Raw genomic sequence first — 22,082 nt, 5'->3', positions numbered from 1 at the left:
TTTAATAAGAAACTAACAAATGTTCTATATTCCGCCCCAGGCAAATTGTAGGCCTAAAGGCTCACCCTCTGCCCCACTTCCCCAGCATCCCTCAGTGGGTTTACTTCGGGAACTTTCACAGGATTTGTCTTCTGGGTTGCTCACCAGGTTCAATGTCTTCTGACCGCAGAAAAATGCAAGAATGCTCCCTGGGCACTTGAGAAAATGCGTTCTAGAGCAGTGATGCTCCGAATGTGATCAGCGGACCAGCAGCAGAAACGCCCTCTGGGAGCTTGTTAGAAATGCACATTCTCAGGCCCTGTGCTAGACTCACTAAGTCAGAAAACCTGGGGGTGGAGCCCGGCAAACTGTTTTAACACTCCCTCCGGAGGCTTCTGACGAAGAGTCAGGCGTGAGAACTAGTGGGTGAGATATTAACATGGGGATTTCTTCCCAAAAGACTCAGCGGGGGAACTTCCAACAATATGGCAGATTAACGACGGCGACCTCTCAAGGTACACCTTCAGCCGCCTCTGCACGCAAGGCCACTCATCAGGGACGGTGTCTCTGTGCCTTGTCACAGAGCGGCATCATTCCTAGCACCTGTGCCCGCTGCTCACCTAGGCGAGACCAGCGTGACTGCAGACAGGTAGCTGAGAGCCCAGCCCACGTGCACCTGCTATCGTTCCAACACGAGGTTCGCTGTGTCTCCTCTCAGCCACCACCCTACTCACCCTGACACTGGCAAAGCACCGCCCAGCTCCCGCTTACTGTCATTCAGCACTGAGTGGAACAGATCCATAAAAGATGCTGTCAGTAACCACAGCGGTCACCCACTCTCCCGGGTGACACTGTGTCGGCCACAGCCCCAGGAGCCTGATCGACCAGACAGCTGTGCTACAGTTCTCTCCAATCAGCACAAAGCAGGGAAGAACCAGAGCTCAGAACTCCGCCTATAATTAATAACCCAAAAGATGCATCCCCAGCTCCCTCAACCCTCCACAGAAAATGATCCTCATCAACATTGAGGATGACCTTTCACCCCAAATCCAGCGGACTCCCCTGTCCGTAGCCCCACATTGCTTTCTGCCTCAAACCTAGACTCCTAAGGGCCTCTTCCTGGTCTCATATACATGCCCGGTCCCCCTGCTCCCAGTGCCCCCAGCGTCACTGCCCACTGCTGCACCCTATACGCCAGTTGGGAGAAACTCACAGTCCATGTTTCCAGTTAGCCAGCAGGCATCTCAGAAGGCCACAAGTTTGACTGGAAAGGAAGTTAAAAGGCTGGCCTAAGACAACATGAGGGAATTGCTGGAACGATTCTGTTATCAGAGTTTTTTTTTTAATCAGGAAATTTGGGAACTAAAAATGATGGAATTGACAATATAGCTGACAGGGAATGTGGCCACCTTTTATTTCCTAAGTTCTTCATTTCCCACTAAGAACCTCTGCCTTAGCCCTCTTTCTCCTCAGCTTCTGCTTCAGTTCCGTGAGCCACCAGTATCCTTCCAATTAATTAATTAAGGGGCCCCAAGTCGGCTTCTCTTGCCTGCAAAGAATGGACGCCCCATCATCGGAACCCTGCTCAGCTCCCAGCTCCTCTGCAAAGCCCATCTCAGATCCCCTCACCGAGCTCCTTCCTCCCTCCTCTGGATACCACTCACAATCCTTCACCCAACGTAGCTCTACATTCTTGTAACTTACGCGCATGACCACGCGGCATCCCAGGCACCTGCGTTTGAACGCGGCCCTCACCGCTGTTTAACTCTGCCACTGCGGGGAACGTTATTTAACGTACTCTCTGAACTTCAGTCTCCTGGGGATAATATATCATTAGGAAGAATAAATGAACAGCAAATGTAAGGAGCCCAGTACACTCTCTACCAGCTACTGGGTACATGACCAGTGCTCCCATCTTCCCTGTCCCCTTCACAACCCCTTTCCAGTTTGATTGTTCTTTGTGGCTCATACCTCTGTATCTAATCGCCTGGTAGGCACACTTTGTCTGTAATGTCATCTGCTGATGCTAGCTCTTGAGCCCAGTGGAAGCTTCGGAATCTGGTTTAAGCTGCATGAGCACTTTTAAGTTCTATAATTACAGTATTATTGACTATAATTTTATTTGCTATGAGTTGTATTTGGAGCAAATGTCTCTAACTATATTTTTAAAAGCTTTGTTTTGGTTGCTATTCTATTAATATGCAGCTCCAGAAAAGCTAAGAACTGGAAGGAGAAAACTATAAGAAATCGGAAGCAGGATAAAATTCTATCCAAGTGTTTAATCACCCTTGGAGTCATGTTATTCTTAATGATGATCTAAATTTGTCTTGCTACAATTTATTCTTATTTTCTATCACACTCTACATTTTGCATAATATACTTGGAGATAGTCTTTGAGCCACTTTTAAGCTTTTACCTACAGCTTTTTTACACTTTTCTCATATTGGCTCGCACTTATCAAAGGATAGCTGTATACCAAGCACTATGCTAAGCACTTTGCACAGATCTTTCCATTTAATTCTTATAATCATTCTGAGTATCCCCTATGTGTCCTATATAGGCATTATTAATATGTCCGTTTTATGAATGAGCAGATCGTAAAGAAGTCGTGCCTCTTGCCCACGGTCACCAGGCGAGTAACAGATGATGCTACCATTTGAACCTGGGCGGTCTGACAGCAGTGCCCATACTGCCTCAGAAATTCTAGTTCCTCAATTTTTAAGGATTTAATGATTTCATTGGCCTTTCTCCCATTTCTCTTCATCCGTGTTAACAACTGTTCACCAATACTGATGAGAACTATCTGAATGCTAAAAATGGGGAAAAGCTCTTAGAGTCCAAGTGGACCATGTCCACAGCACAGAAGAGCTAATGGAGAGGCATTAAAAAGAGTTTGACTTAATGTAACTGAATACTCTCTGGAATTATTGGACAAAGATTGTGGCAGCAAAAACCTCAACCTAAAGCCGGGCACCAAAGAACCACTGCTAGTAATTTAGCACTAGCTCTGACTTGCTGAGCACCTGCGATGTGCAAGGTCTCTTCTAGCACAGGTGTCCTGCACAGTGGCTCCTGCAGACGAGGAAATGGGAATTCAGAGAGATTAAGTGACTTGCCCACAGCCACACAGGGCAGATCTGGCATCTGTTTTATTTGGGCCTCTAGTTTAGCTCGCAGCCTGTGCTCTTCCCCTGTGCTCACCTTCGTAGCGGAAGGTTTCTGGCCACGCATTCTCCAGAACCCAGTACAAAGGATGGTCATGACAACAGTCCTTGTCTACCCCAGGGCTGGTGGGAGTACAGGGTAGGCTCTTCCCATGGTAAAAGGAATTCATTCATGCCACATCTACCCATCCACATGCCAGCCTTACGCTCTCTCACCCACGCTTATTTGGTGAGTAGACGCCATAATTTTAACACCTTACATTCACAGAAGGCTTTGTAGGTCATGGAGGCATTTTCAATGTGAAGTTCATGGAGCTTGGTAAATTAGTGAAAGCCTCCTAATTCCTAATCTAGTATTCTTCCCATTCTGCCTTGCTATCTCTAGCCAAAAATGGGCTGTCTGGAGGAAAACTGTAAAATAAAATAGTGTTGCAGTGGGGATTCGTGGAAACAAATTAAGATTTAATTTCTCCTATACCAACCTGGGATGCTTTTTAGTCTTTTTACACTATGGTAAAGGGACAGTCTACAAAGGACTTCCACAGAGTTACGTCCCCAAATGCAGTTTGTAAAAAGGCAATCGCCGGAGTGCCTCCATATGGCTTCCATCAAGTGTTGGACATTGAAAAGGCAGATACCCATGTGACTAAAATGCACACAATCACCCTTCCAATCGTCTTGGGTTCCGTAGGAGGCCATGCTGAGAGGCTCATGGCCTTGGGCTGCATGTCAGTCTCCACGAGTAGAAGCAAGTGGCTACATAGAGAAAACATAGAAACATTTTCAAGGGCTTGTAAACATGGGATCCAAGTTTTTCTCTCCTGGTGGCCTTTGAAATCAAGACCACTGCTCAAGCAGAAAAGAGTCATTGGCTTTCTCATTGGGGTCGATCGGTCGGGCCACGTGTTGGGTGTTCTTTCTGCAGAGACTGAGGGAAGAGCACTGCATCAATGGCATAAAAGACAGTTTATTCATGGGAAGCATCCAAAATAGAAATGTTGCTGTAAAAGTAATTAGACTTGAGTTTAAAAGGATCAGTTCCTCATTAAGGGTTTCCCTCTAAGGCTTTTTACCAGCTTAAAGCTTGAATCTAGTCTCCAGTGTCAGCTGTGGAGGGAGGAAGGCACAGATGCATATTCACATGCTAACAAGTATGTGCCCTGCTTTCGCTGATAAAGCATAATAAGGATTTTGCTGTGCATAAATATAAATATATGCTCATCGCCGCCATCTCCCCCGCCCCTGCCACTGCCCACTGGAGATGGAGACCCCGAAGATCAAAGTCAACACTTTGCACTTATAAAAGCTGGAAGAAAACTTTTTAACTATGCTTAGAATTAGAATTGGTTATTCCCAGCAGCCCCAAATGTCAACGGAAACCCTTCCCTTTCTGCATTCCTTGTAATTCAATTCCCTGTCAGCCTTTATTGGATATGTATCTGGTCCTGTTCTAGGTCTGAGGATACAAAGGTAGATGGAACATATCCCTGCCCCATAGGAACACAGAGCTCCAGCAGGGTTTCTCAAAGTGTGTACCCATCGGCACCCACACAGAACTATGGGTTCCTGCAAAACAGTAGGCAGCAAGTCTAGTTTTCAGATCCTGTGCAGAACCACTGAGTTAGAACTTAATCAGAAGCTCTAAGCATAGGCTCAGGAATCTTCATACAAGTCTCCCCAGTGATTCTTATGTACACAAAAGTAACAGACAGCCTAAATTCAAAGCATTTATAAATAATTTGTGATTTTCTTCTGCTAAGTCTTGAAATTCCAGGCTCTGGATAAACCCATCTCTTAAGAGAGCAGAGACAATCGTCTCCACACTCCGTGAGACCTTCATGGGGTACTACAAAAACGAACTCTGCCTGCTGATTACGGGAGGCCTTCTAGAGTCTCCCTCCTCACAGGAAGTCTCTACACCAGCCATCCTGCACAAGGCCCACAATAAGCCCCACCTTGTCCACCAGAGGGAAACATTCTGGGAGGGCAACGGCTGAAAGCATGCTGGAGTCGGACCTGGGTTTGGATCCTAGCGTTTTCACGTCCCGGTTGTGAAAAACCAGAAGCAAAGTCCCAGGCCTTTTATTTCGTCTGTAAAATGGAGATGACAATAGGACCCAGCTCACTGGATTATCAGGATTGGAAGAAAGAATGCATACAGGAAGCACATATATGGATTGGCATACAGTAAACATTCAATAAATGGTGTTACTGTGGTTACCAAAGTCCTTGGTGAAACTCATTTGGGTTAACGACTCAGAGCTAAAAAAAAAAATTTTTTAATTTAAAAAAAACACAAAATCCACCACAGGCTAGTCTTCTCCCTGAAAGAGACCTCAAAAACCATGAAATGTAGGCACAGAAGTGGGGGATGATGGTATACTTCTGAACTGTGTCTTGGCGTCTGCAAATTAGAAGGTAGTATAATTTGTGGCTAATTTCCCTCATTAAGCCTTTTAGGGAAACCCTTAAAGAGGAACTGATCCTTTTAAATTCAAGTCTAATTACTTTTACAGCAACATTTCTATTTTGGATGCTTCCCATGAATAAAGCCTATTTTATGCGATAGACGCAGTGCTCATATATCAGGGAGTGGACAACGATATACTTCTAAACTCTGCCTTAGAATCTGCAAATTATGAGCGAGTATAATGATTTAGGGAGGGTGAACGGTGGTTGATATATAAAATGAACATATTTAAAGACTGATTTATACCACACCTAAGGCAAGCCAGATGTATAAAAATCTAGATTTATTACGCATGTCTTTATCAAAAGATAGACATTTAGCTCCCTAAAATATTTCATGTATGATTTTATTTAAAAAATCTTTATCCAAATGCAAAATCTCAGGAGAGTATCTATTCCATACTTCAAGTAGGGCTCCTGGGTTTGGCAAATTAAAATACAAGAGACCCGGGGAAATTTGAATTTCAGATCAACAAGAAATAATTTTTCAATTTCAGATCAACAAGAAATAATTTTTCAGTATAAATACATCCCATGCAATATTTGGCAACTCTAACTACAGAGCACGACTGGTTTTCACAGAAGTTCATGACTTTCAGCCAACATCCTTAGTAAGCTTTATATTAGGAGAAAGAAAAACTGATTAGGAATGAACTTGTCACGGGTCAGGTGAATAAATGAAGCTGTATATTCTATGAGAAATGAATGAAACCAGACCAATCACAGGGATCAAGTGACGCCTGAGCTTTTCTTCAAATGCTAAGAAGTCGGAACGTCCCTGTATGCCTGGAGAAATTCCTGCTGTAATCTGTGCGTTGTAAAGTGCTGTGTTAGTACTAGAGGAGTAAATGGAAGAAAAGTTGACTTAGGAGAAATGAGTTAGTAAGATCAGGAGCCAAGGTTCACCCTGTAATCTGGGCTCAAGGTTCACACGTGCTCTTTCACAATAAAGAGATGGTGACCTTGAGAGCTTCTGGCTCTGAGTGTATGATAACCAACCCCCCACCCCACATTTTCTTTCATTCCTTTTATTTCCTCTAACGTGAGAACAGGTAACGTGCTTTTTCTTTGATTTATAATACTCTTTGATGTTACCAAAAAAAAAAAAAATCTCATTCTGGAACTGCCAAATAGTTTCCATGGTGAAAATTTAAGTAGTTCTTTCGACATTTTTTAGACTTTAGCAAACTTTGCATAGCAGGGGGATGGGAGGTGAAAATGAAAAAAATATCCCAGGACCCCTCATTAATTACGCTTTATATTTTTAAAAATGCTTCTGCTATGCGTGTTAATATGCTGGTACATTTTTAATTCTGCCCCAACTGGTAGGCCACAGTAATTAAGAAATTATTCCACTGGAAATGAAAGCACTCCAGTGATCAAAGGGAAATGAGATAGGGAGGTAGCAGAAGGAACATTAAACTGGGAATCAAACACTTGGCTTACACCCCCACCTCAGCCAAGCACAGGTCAGTCAGTTTCACTCTCTGGACCTCTGTTTCCTCATCTGGAAAACAAGGGTTTCCTACATGCTTTCTGTAGTCTGAAATTCTGTGATTCTGAGTCTGGTAATTTGAATTTAGATCTTTTATCTTTCCCTGACTGCAATATTTTGAGAAACCCTTCCCCTTCCCTGTTTCTGGCAGCCTGCCGTTTCTGGAAACCCACTCACTTCCCTCAGCCCATTCTGAGGATGAACTCCTGTGATCTTTAGAGGCCACTTTGGAAATCACTGTCGTGCAGCACAAGGGACTGGTAGCAACATGTACAAAGACAGAAAATGGCTTTAAATGTCAAGTAAGGAACAATAACACTGGGGAAGAAGCACATCAGAGAGCCTTTTTAAAACTCAGGCTAGAGCCATTGAAAACTGCTTGAGTTTTAAAATCCTGAGTTGGCAAACAACTAGAGGGAAGGTCAGGAACCGAAGCCTACAAGGCGTTGTAGGGAAATGAATCGACCAGGAAGACATGGGTAGACAATGATGGCCACCTTCTCAGCTCTGAGGCCGGCTGCAGCTCTGCCACCACCCTAGCCCTCACTCCCAGCTCAGAAACAAAAGCGAACCACTTCTGAGACCACCTCTAGGTGCCCACCTCTAGGTGCCCAACTCCAGGTGAATGAAGAGGGAGAGTCAATGCTTGGCTCAGGAAGCCCTCCCCTGCTCTACTCGGGACACCTTCTTCCTCTGTAATAACCTGATGGACTAAAAATAGTTAAGAACATAAAGCCAAAAACTGGTTTTTTTTCCCCCTTTCTCAAATTCCTGAACAAAATTACTTTTAGAAGTGCTAGCCCTCATAAACAAGGTGTCTTTTGAGGTATTTCTTCAAGAGTTGTTATGAGTTGCCTGACTCACACTGTGTGTCAGATGAGTTGATGAACAATCTCTAACCCTGATATTACCATTCCACCTCCGCTCCGCACATCCTCCCCAGTCCTCACAGCAACCGGGAAGAAAGGTAAGATGTTGTTTCTCCTTTTAGGAAAATTTGACAGCAGGAGAGAAAGAAAGAAAGAAAGAAAGAAAGAAAGAAAGAAAGAAAGAAAGAAAGAAAGAAAGAAAGAAAGAAAGAAAGAAAGAAAGAAAGAAAGAAAGAAAGAGAGAGAGAAAGAAGAAAGAAAAAAGAAAGAAAAAGAAAGAAAGAAAGAAGTGGAGGAAGAAAGGGAGGGAGGGAAGAAGGAAGGAAGGAAGGAAGGAAGGAAGGAAGGAAGGAAGGAAGGAAGGAAGAGGGAGGGAGAGAAGAAAGAAAGAAAGAAAGAAAGAAAGAAAGAAAGAAAGAAAGAAAGAAAGAAAGAAAGAAAGAAATGGAGGAAGAAAGGGAGGGAGGGAAGAAGGAAGGAAGGAAGAGGGAGGGAGAGAAAAGAAGAAAGAAAGAAAGAAAGAAAGAAAGAAAGAAAGAAAGAAAGAAAGGGAGGGAGAGAGAGAAAGAAAGAAGGAAAAGAAAGGGAGAGAGGGAGGGAGGGTGCAGAAGGGAAGGAAGAAGAGAAGAGAAGAGTAAAAGATTGACAAGCTGGGGATTTTTAGGGTAATTCTGGAAGGTATCCCTGTGCTATAAATAATTTCTGTTCATAAGGAACAGAGACATAAGGCAGAGTAGTAGTGTGGTCTCTTTTAGAAAGATTTCCATGCAATATGACTGAGAGAGAATGCAAGTTTCTGTGCTTAAAGAGATAAGCGGCCACTACTTGACAGTGCTCGTCTGGGACGACTGTCGTGGAGCACGCTGTGTCCTGGCTAAGTGGATGGTGACAGAACTCTCGGTCCCCTCCACGTGCCTACATATGAGATGTGCTGAATCTACACTCATGTCATTTTGTCCTTCTGTCTATTATTCATCACTGGCTTTATAAAAAGTAACAGATGCTGAAATCAGTATTTCTGAATTGTCAGGGCTCACCCCAGAGAAGGCTAAAGGAAAAGCAGGTCACGGGAGCTCCAGGAGGGTGGTAGCCACCAGCCAAGGGAATGGGTTTCTGCTGAAACCCAAAATAGAGGCACATTTTTCTCCTCCCACTGAAAAAATGTATATATGTCTCCATCCTCCTGGCTCAGCTCAGCAGAGCTCTTAACCCTATTTGGAGGACTTCTCTTCTAAGGCGTTCTTCAAGCTTTTATGCAGTCTACAATCTTTGAAAGATTTGGGTCTGCTTCATGATTATTTTTCATTTTTAATGCCTGAACAAGATGCTAGTTGTTTCCCTTCGTCGACTTTAGCTTGTCTTTTTGGTTATCACTTTTACTTCCTTTGTCATTCATTCTCTTGATAGCTTTAAAAAGTGAACCAAACCCCTCTGATTAATTTTTGTTGTTGTTGATGTTGTTGTTGTTGTTATTGGTCTCTAGGTAAGAAGACTTCTTGTGCTTTAGGAATATTTTCATCTTTTCATGTATACAATGGTGCTCAATCACTGAGGAGTTTACCCACCCCCTATCCTCATGGTCAGTGCCCCATCACAAGCAGCACAATGCTGACGTGCTAACCCTTGCTCAAGGAATGGAAGACGATGCAGCTGATGTGGCATGTGTCCATGGGTTCCAGAGCGACTCAAGAAGATAGATATGTATGCATCAACTTTTCTCGGTATGATGTCTGCATTGTGTGGAAGCCATTTGCAAGGCCAAATGTCACATGCCATTCTCCCAGCCTTGTGAAGTTAAAAAAGAATCTACTCTCCTTAACTGTCACTGCTGGCCCATTTGGTTCAGGCTGTAGATTCCCAGCTGTCTGGCAGCTGTCTTTCTGCTTGTTTATAAATTCAGCAGCTTTTAAGCAAGGTTCCACGATGTCAGAGCCTCCCATGAGGCCCCTCTGGAGGCCCCTGCAGCGCCAGGGCTGTGCACCCACTCCCTGCCATGCAGAGACATGGCGGCTGGATCGCGGAAGCAATATGGCAGCCCGCCATGCCACGGGCCCTTTCAAAACTCAGTCCTGATCACTCTGTGCATCAGTTAAAATATGCTGTGGCCTTGGGACCTCCCCACCCGACAGAAATCAGACTCTCAAGCCCCGGTTCGGCCACGCATTTGATTTGTGGGCGTGGATTGTTACTTGCTTGCCATACCACTAAATCTCACTAGCTTGTCCCTATGAGAGAAATAGAAGGAGCTGCGGGCTACATGAGGACCAGGTCCTTTATGTGTTTGGGATTGCGTTTTGTGGTTTGTTAGTGCCAAGTTCCCAGAGCAGATAAATGTGATGGAAAGACTGAGCAGCTGCGGGAAAGAGAACAGCCTCTAGAAGGAGCCCAGGCTGGGCTAGAATCCCCACTCTGAGGCTACTGGTGATGTAACCCTGAATTAGGTGCTTCACCTTCACGTTTGCATTCTTGTGAGGGTGGCATAAGGACACACACAAGGCAGTGGTTCTCAATGTGTGGTCCCTGGACCCACAGCAGCAGCCTCACCTGGGAACTTGTTGGAAATGCACATTCTTGGGCCGCACCCCAGAATTACTGAGTCAGAAACTCTAGGGATGGGGCCCAGCAGTCTGTGTTTTCACAGGCCCTCCAAGTGATTCTGATGCAGTTGGGAACCACCAATTTAAGTTCTCTAGCACAGTGCTCGGCACACAACCAGTACTGGTTTATCCTTGTAGAAATTCTGAATTTCTGAAGAATTGTTGATTTGGAGCCTAATATGTCCACTAAGCATATTGCCAGGACTCGATAGACTCTCCACTCTCAGGAGTACCTGTGCATGTCTCCTTGTCAATCTGTCCTTGGGATAAATTAGCTGAGGCACATCTGAATTATCAGTAAGCATCCATCGGTGGGGAGGGAAATGACCTAAAGGAGCAGGATTCCAGGCCCTGCCCGTTCTCCCTCTCCCACACCCATCTCCACCCAACCACTCTCTGTGCCAAGTGCCCGGAGCCCTGGGGAGGCCCAGGGAATATGGTCCACTCCTCTGATGCAGCAAACATGAGAATTCCAAGGTTTGTGGGAAGCTGTGGGTCTGCCTGCTTTTCTTCCTTGGTCTTGGAAGCCTGAAAGACCCCAGGTGAGGCCTCCAATGCTTGCCATTTTTTTGTTAGCTAGTTTTCCTTTGGGCTGTTTCTCTTTTTTAACCACAAGTTGCAGAAGAATTCTTTTCATCCCTTGATGAACCCGAATCTCCTTGCTGCTGTCGTGGGTTCCTGACGTCCGGAGAATGTGACATGATAAATCTGCGACTCTGAGAGACCCCTCTCTGGGCCTCGGACTCAGCCTATCATTTCTGGGAGATGACGGATCCCTGGCTGTGAACAGAAGGCTTCCTGACAAGTGTGGCAAGTGTCTATCTTGAAGAAAAGATCATTGGGTTCTCTGGACGAGGGGTACTCAAGATTTTTTTTAATGGGAAAAAATTGGCCTGCTTTGGAGATGACAAAGGTGAAACCTCTCATGTGGCAAATATGAAAAAGTCAAGGGCCAGGCGGGAAGGAAGATGTTGTTCATCACAGGCTCCCCGGCCCGATACAGATATCGAATCCAGATGCGGCCTGGAACCCTGAGCCAGGAATCTTCACCAAAGAAGGAGAGTCACCAAACCATCCGTTACATGTGAACTGAATAAATAAGCATCAATCATCCATTCATGAAACAAATATTTGGTGAGCACACACTACATCTTCGGCCGGGGCTATGCCCTGGGGACGCGAGTGGAAGTGGAGAGAGACGCGGGAGAGGGGCAATGACAAGGAAAACAAGGGGGCTCATGTCTGGGGGGAGCTTCCCAGGGGATGCAGGCCAAAGCTGAACACGATCTGCAGGATCGATGCCCTTAATCAGGCAAACGGACAGGAGCGGGGGCAAAAAGTATCCTCCCATGGGGCAGGCACCCCGAAGGAAAGGTGAGGGGTGTGACGAGGCGTGGAGTGGAGGGACGAAGCTGGTGGAAGAAGTGGGGACCTAGGAGAAGGATGTCCTGGGCATGTTCAGGGCCAGGATGGATAGAAGGGACCCAGACTTATCTGCTGTGATCCGAACGCACGGGCACAGTGTGGCATGGGGTTGCACACACAGCCCGAGGGTTCAATCGCTTCTGCACCTCAGTTCTGTCACTTCTCGGCTTATGTCCTGGGGCAAGTGTCTCAATATCTTTCTGCTTCAATTCTCTTGTCCATAAAATGAGGGTTTCGTGATCTTACAGGGTTGCAGTACGGAATCAATGAAATAAATGTACGTATAACATTAGGACACAGTATTTGGGATTTAGTAAACTCTCAAATGTTAGCTGCTCTATTATTATTACTATTATTATTATTGTCATTAACATAACAGGGCAAATATTATTAACTTGGGATTGTCACAGCCTTTGCCTTTCCTCCTGCCCATCAAACGGAATTCTCCTTTGAGCAAGAAAGGACTCTCGCTCTCTCTGGGGTTGCAATGAAACCTGTCGCCCAGGCTCTCCTAGATGAGGGGGCTGGCCCCTGGGTCAATGGGTGGGTCATCTCCGGGTGAGCAAAAGTGTCTCTCCTAAAAAAGAGTAGATAGCCAGTCCCCCAGCAAGGCTCTTCCATGATCATTTTTTAGTGGGAAGAAAACTGGTCTGCTTTAGAGGGCAGGCAAGGCAGGAGGAGAGAGAGCCATGCGGAGCCCAGGAGGGGAGAGGGGTATGGGGGAGTCTGGGATGTGCTGGGGAGCAGCTGTGGGTGAGAGGAAAGTAGGTGGCAAAGGAGAGGAAATTCAATTAAGAGCTTCATTTGGGCCCCCTTTAAATTTTCTTCTAAAGACATAAGAATAAAATTCCCTTTTAATGAGTTTGGCTCTTGTCCCATGTTTCTTTAAAGTTGACTCTACGTGCAGACAGAGCCACACAGACTCCTTTGCCAGGATTTAGCGGGGTTATAGCATTAATGTTGAAAATGGGTATATGAATACCTGCCCCCCCAGGGCTAGTTTTAGGATTAAATGTGGTAAGGCATGTTGTACCCACCACTTCTCGCTAGATTACGCTGCAAGCAACTCCCAAATCTTAATGGCTTACAACAACAAAGGTTTGTTTCTTGCCCCTGTTCCATGTTCTTTGTGGTTTGGCTCCACATCTTTATTCTGGAAAGGAGACGTCAGATCCGCCCCTATCTGGGCCTGGCAGGGTGGCCAGGAGGGAGGGGAAGGCAGAACCCAAACCCACAATGGCTCTCAGAGCTTCTACGCATTAGTCTGTCACTTCCAATCCCATCCCATTGGCCAAACAAGTCATGCCTGTCGTCATCAGGGTGGGGAGTGTGACCGTCCCACGGGGAAGAGCAGCAAGCCTTCGGGAATGAGAACAGAGCCGGCTGCAATCATCAAGTGATCAGGACATTGCCTGGCCCGCGAAAAGACCTCCACAAATTAGGAAAATCATTCATATCAATCTGTAAAATGGGGGAACTAATAGTACCAGCCTCCTAAGGGAGTTTGAGGATTAAGAGAGAGAATATGCACGGGGCCTGGCTAACTGGCTCAATAAATAGCAGCTAGTGGTGATTTTCCCCCGGGGCCAGGAAAAGCAGCCCATCTGGCAGTTAGGAAAGCCATAGCACGGGGAACATGTGGTGACCGGAAGCTATAGAGGATCTTTGGGGCCCTGATGGGAAAGGATGTTCCTGTCTCAGGGGGTCAGAGACCAGAGCAGGACCCCGGAGAGCCAGGGGCTTCATGGGGGCAGGAAATGCCAATTACTCTCTCGCCGGAGGAGACAACCTGCAGCCCACACGCAGAGCAACAGAGAGCCTGCTGTTTTCCAGCCTTTCCTGGGCCTTGGGGCCAAGCCATGGGCTCAGACAGGAAGCCCGGGGCTGCCTGGGTCAGAGAGGACCTGGCACCATGCCCGCTCCCTGCTCTGGGGCACCCACCCCTTTCCCACACCAGAGAGGGAGCACTGGGCTTCCCAAACACCCGGTCACTCTCCACCCAGGCCAGCAAGGCTGCTTAACCGGCCAACAAGGCACGGCCAGGTCGGGAGCCATAGGCCTCCAATCAAAATATTTCTAGAACAGATTTGTGAGGAGGGATCCCTCCCATTCCCTTTAACCCCGGCTCTACTATCTCCTACCTCATGGCTCTTCTCGGGAGCTCCTGACCCCTCCCCAAGCTGCCTGTCTTCTCACTCATTCCATCAACAGCAGCGTTTATTGGGCGCTCCAGGCCCCAGAATCAGCAAGGTGCCCCAGGCCGTGCTCCAGGGCAGGAGAAAGACAAGAGCCAAGAGGAAGAGGGACAGCTTTCCTGTTGGCCCATGGTGAGTGCTAAGGAGCAGAGCAAGGGGATGTGGCACAGAAGGCGGCTCTCCAACAGTGGAGGAGAGACCCAAGGGAGCTGAGGAAAAGACGTTGAGTCAGAGGGCACAAGCCCACGTCTGAGCTTTATGTGTTAGAAAAAGAACCAGAGGGGCGCCTGGGGGGCTTACTCGGTTTAGTGCCTGACTCTTGATTTCCGCTCGGGTCATGATCTCAGGGTCATGAGAGGGAGCTGCACTCAGCGGGGAGTCTGCTTGAGATTCTCTCTCTCCTCTGCCTTTCCCCTCTGTGTACGCAGGTGCTCTCTCTTTCTCTCTCTCTAAAATAAATCAAGCTTTAAAAAAAAAAAAAAGAACCAGGGCCAGAGTGGCTACACCGAAGGACACAGAGGTGGGGGCAACAGGTGTTTACTCGAGGCTTCCTTCTTCCCCGCTGACACACCCCTTCATTCATGGCTACAGGTGAGGGGAGCAGCCAGTGAGCTCTTGGCGGGATTCTGTCTCACACCGAAGGCCTGCTCCTGAAGCCACGTGACTGCACTCCTCCAGACGTCTGTGGATGGCCAAGGAAGAGGCCTCTGCTGGAGACCACGTTTCTGGCTGTGTGGACTTGGAGATCTGGGAGCCTGGGCATCAGACAGACTCGAGTTCAAATCCTGATTCTGCTTCACTCAACCCACAGCTGTCCAGCCCACCCACAGGTCATCAGCAAGCTAACAGCTTCCTGCCCCTCCGCCTGGGGAGATGTTTGGCCCCAGGGGTTCAGCTGGTCCCCTGGTGAGGAAGCACCGGGGAGCAACGCTCTTATGGCTCCTGAAGACCTGCTCTTTTGGTCCCTAGGGCGAGCGTCATGAACACAGGTGACTAACTTCCTTCCCTCCCCCGAGCTCGTATCCCCGTCCTCTCCCAAATAAACCACCTGCAACCAAACCTTTGTCTGGGGGTCAGCTCTGGGGGAACCCCAAATGAAGACACCAGCCATGTGCCTCTGAAGTGATGGAAACTGTGTGAGTCTGCGTCTGCCTCTGCATCATGGAGACCGTGAGGAGCAGCGAGGAGTAAGTGAGGAAGGAGAAGGAGAGAGGCACAGGGCAGGCAGGTGGTCACGCCGCACCCTGAGGAACAAACGACATCACGGAGGTTCAGTTGCTCTGCAGGACCGCAGGTGACGCTCCAGATGCCCGCAGGCAGCGCGGCCCGGGTTAAGGGTACCCCTCCGTAGTCAGAACCAGCGGGAGACCCGAGGCATCTCTCCTTCCAAGTCCCTTAAACAGAAATAATAATAGCATCGATCCCACAGCGTGGTTGCCAGGATTAGATCAGTTCACGCACGTGGCTTGTCTAGAACTGTCCTGCTTCCTAAAAATGCTACGTGTTTGCCACGTGCCACGTTTGCCACATTGGCATCATTGTTATTATAGGTTTATTATGTGACTACGTTATTTTTACGCTGTACTGAAAGCGCAAGTCTTTTTCCTGCCCCCCCCCCCACGCGTAGCTTTAGCTACCTGCTCCAAAGACGCCACGGGTTTAGTTTGTCATCACGAGCTTTTTTAATTGCATAAATAATTCATGAATATGCTCCAACTGAAAGAGTTAAGCAGTGTACAGGACAAAACCTAAAAGTCCCTTCAACACTCACCCCCAGCCCTCCTCCCACTCCCTAGGGCATGGGGCCCTCTCCCTATCCCTTTTATACATAGGTACGTATATACTTTTTTCCCTACAGAAGTGGTATCATACTAAACTTGCATTCTAAAGTGGCTTTTCAAATACATTTTGGAGATTTTTCTACGGTGATACAATACGTCTACTTCATTTTTTAAATATTCTTCAGAATAGATGTACCGTAACCTGGTCTAACAAACCCCCCATTGATAGATGTCCATGTGGTTTCCGATTTCCCCCCTTTGAAGGCCGCACTACAGTCAACATCTTTGAGCCTACGTCTTCGCTCAGGCACATGAATATTCCTTAGGATGGATTCCAGGAAGTGGATTTGCTGGGTCAAATGATGTGTGAATTTTTTGTTTTGCTAAATACTGCCAAATTGCCTTCTAATTTACACTCCTACCAGCTTTGGGGGGAGGTTTGTTTTTGTTTTATTTATTTGTTTTTGTTTTAAAGACTTACAGGAGGGGTTTTGTTAGGCAGTTGGTCTCGGCAGAGGAGGGCATCATGTTTTTTCCCTGACAACTAAAAACAGCAGCGTGTTCCTTTCCTTTCCAGAGATCCAACATCCCAGCTGCATAACCCCTCCTCCTCCAATCTTCCACTCCCCTCCTCCCCACATCACACACACACACACACACACACACACACACACACGCACACACACACACACAGAACAACTATAATGGAGGAGACTTATGTCCCCCTAAAATGTCGCTGCCTTGATTTGAGACATACACACCAAGCTGTGAACGATTGACCTCCTCCACTGTGGCCACCATAGCGTTTTTTCTGAGTAGGGTTGTCTACCCAACACTTGAGCTTCTGTAGAAGGAGAACTTCATTATTGTTGGAAGGATGACCTTTTGGCGGCTGTAGAACTACATATCCCAGCCTGCATTTCTGTAGGGGGGGCCAATGAGCTGGAAGTTGATGGGTGGGGCATGTGGGAAAGGTTCTGTAAAGGAGGTCAGTTTATTGGAAAGTGAGCTCCTTTGCTTGCTCCTTCCTTCTTCCTACTTGGAACTGGGGGTGATTTTGAGTATGTTCAACCATTCACATGGACATCAGCCTTAGTGCTGAGCAAAGTTCTGCAGGATCCCGCCGTGGCTTGTGTTAACTCTTCAGTTGATAGACCTTGGACACCATCCAGGGATGTGAAGAGGCAATGGCATTCATTCTGAAATATTCGACATTTTAACAACTACTTGGCAATACATATGCCTTCGGACTGAATTTCAGCCCTGCCCGAAATGATGATGTGATGGTTGGAGCTCCAAGTGTTCTGTGGGACCATGAAGTAATCTTCAAGATGAACAAGACAGAGGCTTCTGAAGAATGTGGGGCCACCATACCTGTCATCTACACTTCTTTAATATAAAGTACTGGGCTTAAACCCAACCAGTTGCTGGCATTCCTTCTGCCATGTTTTGGCCCATTACAACTGAAAAAAAACTCAAGTCCACACTTTCTGTGGCCAACAAAGCAGCCTCCATTCTATAAACTTAGAACTGCTTTGAGGGATCCCTTAAAGAACCCCACACCCTGTGGCATTCTCTAAACAAACTCCATTTTACCACTTCCCATTATATTTAACATCAACATCAGACGTTTGCTCAATTCTCAAGATATGCCCTGACACTTTCTGTTCTGGACATTGCTTCTATTCATCCAGATTAAAATTGGGTTAATTTGGGACATACCCACACCAATCTGTGAGCTCCAGGACCACACCCCTGATTCTCCTCTGGAAACTAAGCTCCCAAATGCACATTATAATTCCTGCACAAATATGGTTCAGAAAGTCAAAGGAGTCCAAGGCTAAAGTTCACACCTATTATAAACCGGACATGGAAAGTTTCTATTAAGTTTTGTTTGTAATAGTGAGGGAAGGGGCGCCTGGGTAGCGCAGTCATTAAAGCATCTGCCTTCGGCTCAGGGCGTGATCCCGGCGTACCGGGATCGAGTCCCACATCAGGCTCCTCCGCTATGAGCCTGCTTCTTCCTCTCCCACTCCCCCTGCTGTGTTCCCTCTCTCGCTGGCTGTCTCTCTGTCGCATAAATAAATAAAATCTTTAAAAAAAATAATAATAATAGTGGGGGAAAAATATCCCACAATTAAAGAAACTGTGGTAGGGATGCCTGAGTGGCTCAGCTGGTTAAGCGTCTGCCTTTGGCTGAGGTCATGATCCTAGAGAGTCCTGGGATCGAATCCCGCAACGGGCTCCTTGCTCAGTGGGGAGCCTGCTTCCCCCTCTGCCTGACGCTCCCTCTGCTTGTGTGCATGCTCTCTCTCTCTCTCTGACAAATAAATAAATAAAACCTTAAAAAAAAAAAAAAGAAATTGTGGTAAATCTATGCAATGGACTACTAAACAGCTATTTATTATTTTTTTATAATGTTTATTGTGTTATGTTAGCCACCATACAGTACATCCTTAGTTTTTGATGTAGTGTTCCATGACTAAACAGCTATTTAAATTATGACATAGAAACTTGTCAGCAGGGGGGGCCTGGCTGGCTCAGGTGGTAGAGCATGCGACTCTTGATCTTGGGGTTGCAAGTTCGAGTCCCATGTTGGGTGTAGAGATTGCTTCAAAAATAAAATAAAATCTTAAAAAAGGAAAAGAAAATTGTCAGCAACGTTCAAAATCCATTAAGTGAAAAGTAAGACTTGAATGATCCCTTTGGTAAAAACAATTGTGTGTAGATACATGTTTGTGCATTCATATGTACCTCTGCAAATGCAAATAAGGCCAAAAATCTTTACAGTGGATATCTCTGAATCCACGGGTGATTTTGAATTTTCTCCCCTGTGACTCTGTATGTGTGTGTGTGTGTGTGTGTGTGTGTGTGTTTCAAGTTTCCTACACTGTGTATTTTTTATAATCAGAAAAAACACAATCCAAATATCTATGATGACCATTATCTACATGTATTTAATGTATATATATGTATATAATGTGTGTGTGTATGTATATATGTGCACACACACACACACACACACACCTATGTTTTTGGTAACTTAGAAATAGGTGAAGGATGAGCTTATAAGAAAACTCCAATCTGCAGCTTTAAGTTCATGGGCAATTCTTAAATCTTAAATCAAAACCAAGGGTGTCTGAATTTTGGAAACCAAACCTTGTTGAACTTTCCTGGCATTTCCTAAGTTGTGTCACATGCCCCAGTTATATGCCCCACATGACAAGCTGTCCAGTTCTTGACAAAGGCTAGAAAAGGCCATCTGATGGCCTTCCTCATCTCTGGTGGTTGGTGGCCAGGCCTGGAATGGCCCCTCTGCCTCCTACCCTCTCCCTTGTTCCTTCGGCTCATGCTTCCCTCCCACTGACTTGGCGCCTCTCTCCACCTCTACCCCAGATCCTCCACTCCCCTCCCCAGGGAGAATGTGTCCTGCCAGCTCTTGCCCCATCAAATGAGGAAAGGGAACTTTCTCTGCTGCTGCCCCATCCTGGGAGGTTGGCTCATGAAACCAACAATCCCCTTGGACCTCAGACAAAGGCCGCTTCGGCCAGCCCTAAAAGAGTCTCAGCCTGGAGACAGGAGTGGTGTGGCCTCTACCATCTCAGCTGCTACCTCTGGTCCAACGCCCTCAGCTCTCAGAACCAGCCCCAAGGCCTCCTGCCCCATTTGGCTCTGCTGGAGGATGGAGCCAGGCACAATCTTACAGTACACATCAGAGGAGCCAAGGACAATTCAGAGCTGCCCATCAGTTCTGAAGCCCGAAGCCTGACGTGAGCAGCTTGTCTCCAGCTGGCACATAGCTGGAGCAGGGAAGGAGGCTATCCCAGACTTCCCCACCTGGCAGCGAGCCATGTTGACTACCCATCCCTTTCTCCCGCTTCATTTTCTGCGAGCCTGATGCGGGACTCGATCCCAGGACCCTGGGATCGTGACCTGAGCTGAAGGCAGACGCTTAACTGAGCCACCCAGGTGTCCCTCCCACTTCATTTTCATTAGGACTCAGAAAAACCAAAACCACTTCTTACCAGGGAATGCCGCCGCTCTGATACGGCTATGGGCTGAATGTGTTCCCCTCAAAATTTATATGTTGAAGTCCTAAACCTCAGTACCTCACAATGTGACTATTTGGAGACAGGGTCTTTGAAGGGGTTTTTACCTCTTATCTCTTTAAAAAAAGAAGAACTACAGTACAGAAAACTTGGAGAACAGAGGGGAGATTGTACTCAAAATACTGACACCATAACATAATAAAATGTAATTTTGTTAAAAAAAAAAAGAAAAGAAGCAGAAATTAAGCTAAAATGAGGTCTTTGGGGTGGGCCCTATTCCAACTATACCGGTGTCCTTATAAGAAGGGGAAATTTGGACACAGACACACACAGAGGGAAGACCATGCAGAAACAAGGGAGAAGACAGTCATCTACACATCAAGGAGAGAGGTGTCAGAAGAAATCAACCCTGCCAGTACCTTGATCTTGGCCTCCTAGCCTCCAGAACTCCGAGAAAATAAATTTCTGTTAAGGCGCTGTGTCTGCAGCGCTCTCTTACGGCCGCCCAAGCACACTAATACAGATGTGGAGCGGGGCCTCACTCAGGGGCCACCTCAACCCTACAGCCTAGGGTCTAATATACGTGAAACATTAAGTCTGCCCTTTAACCTCCGATAAATAAGCCCTCTGTATCTCCCCCTGCCTTTTTCCCCAAACCCCCTGAATTCTGTCTACCTTTGAGTGAATAAAACCAGAAAAACGGCCTCATTGTGGAGCCATAAGGAAACCAAATTACTCACTTGGAGACACACAGTCACCCCCTCCTCCATATGCCCTGCCGCCCTCCCTTGTCCCTCCCCAGCCAGAGGCGCCTTTCTGACAGGATCACTCAGAAGCTGTTCTCCAAACCCTGAAGGGTCTTGCTCAGGGTCACCGGGAGCAGGCAGGGGCTCTGGGCAGAGCGGGCAGTCCTGCGGAGAGCCCGTTGGGACTGAATATTGATGAGAGAGCCCACACGCAGAACGGGCTGGACCGGGCAGTTCAGAGCACAGCAGCCTTCCCAGAGAAATGTCGATGTCCATCAGGTACCCTTGCTTTGCCACTTATCAGCAGAGTAACCATGCCCATGGCTTGGGCCCTGTCGGCCTCAGTTTACCCCTCTGTAAAATGAGCATAATATCAATAGTTACCTAATAAGAATGTTGTGAGGATTCAAGAGTTCATGTTTGCCAAGTGCTTGGCATGGAATAAGTGCTTTGAAAAATGTTAGTAGCATGATGATGGGAGTGGTGGTTCCTGTGCCCATCGCCGGCTCCTCCTGAAACCCCTACAAAAGCAACAGGCCCAGAGCAACCAAATGGTCCCCAGACTGCACCCCTCTCCCGCAGTGTCTGCCCTCTCACAGCCAGAAAAGGACCACTTCTGTGGACGGGCAGAAAGTGTGCCCAGAAAGTGGCATGTTCTCATTAAATGTCTGCATAGAGAGATTCTGGAAAAGATCGGGGCTGATACATTCCTCCCAAAAGGAAACTCAAACACGTGTCCTACTCACAGAGGGCAGTGGGATCTCCTCTGCAGCTGGGCCACCAGCAAGGGCTCTGTCTCTTACTTCCTCTCCTGAATTACCCTTCTGTGTTTGCTCATCTGCGAACCGGGTACCATAAAAATAGCACCGACTTCATGGGCTTGTTTTAAGAATTCAATGCCATCCTGTACCTGTAAAGTGATGAAGTCAATACTCCTGCATATAGTTAACATTCAATAACATTAGTTGTCGTCATAATGATTTGTTTCCAGAAGACATGAGTTCGATTCCTGTCTACTCCCTATACATGAGATTTTGAGCAAATTTTAGTCTTCTCCCCGAGCTCTGGTCACCTCGCCTATAAAATAGGAGCAACATAGGCTCACCCTCCTAAGATTGCTGTGAGGATTAAATCAGAAAAAGTCTGCGCACGTGTTCTGTGCCCCCTCATCCTTAAATTACTTGCATCTCTTCTAGAGCCAGGCATAAAAATGCATGTTGAATAAATGAATATAGAACTCCGTGGTATGATGGTTAGTTGATGGGTTGATGAACATTTCAGTTACAACTGAAGATGTCTTGAGTGGCTTCCAG

This window comes from Ursus americanus, chromosome 10 (genome assembly GCF_024610735.1).
Source record: "Ursus americanus isolate L20-20 chromosome 10, mUrsAme1.1.p, whole genome shotgun sequence".
NCBI lineage: Eukaryota > Metazoa > Chordata > Mammalia > Carnivora > Ursidae > Ursus > Ursus americanus.
The sequence above is the reverse complement of the archived record's forward strand: the minus strand, read 5'-3'. Positions refer to the sequence as shown.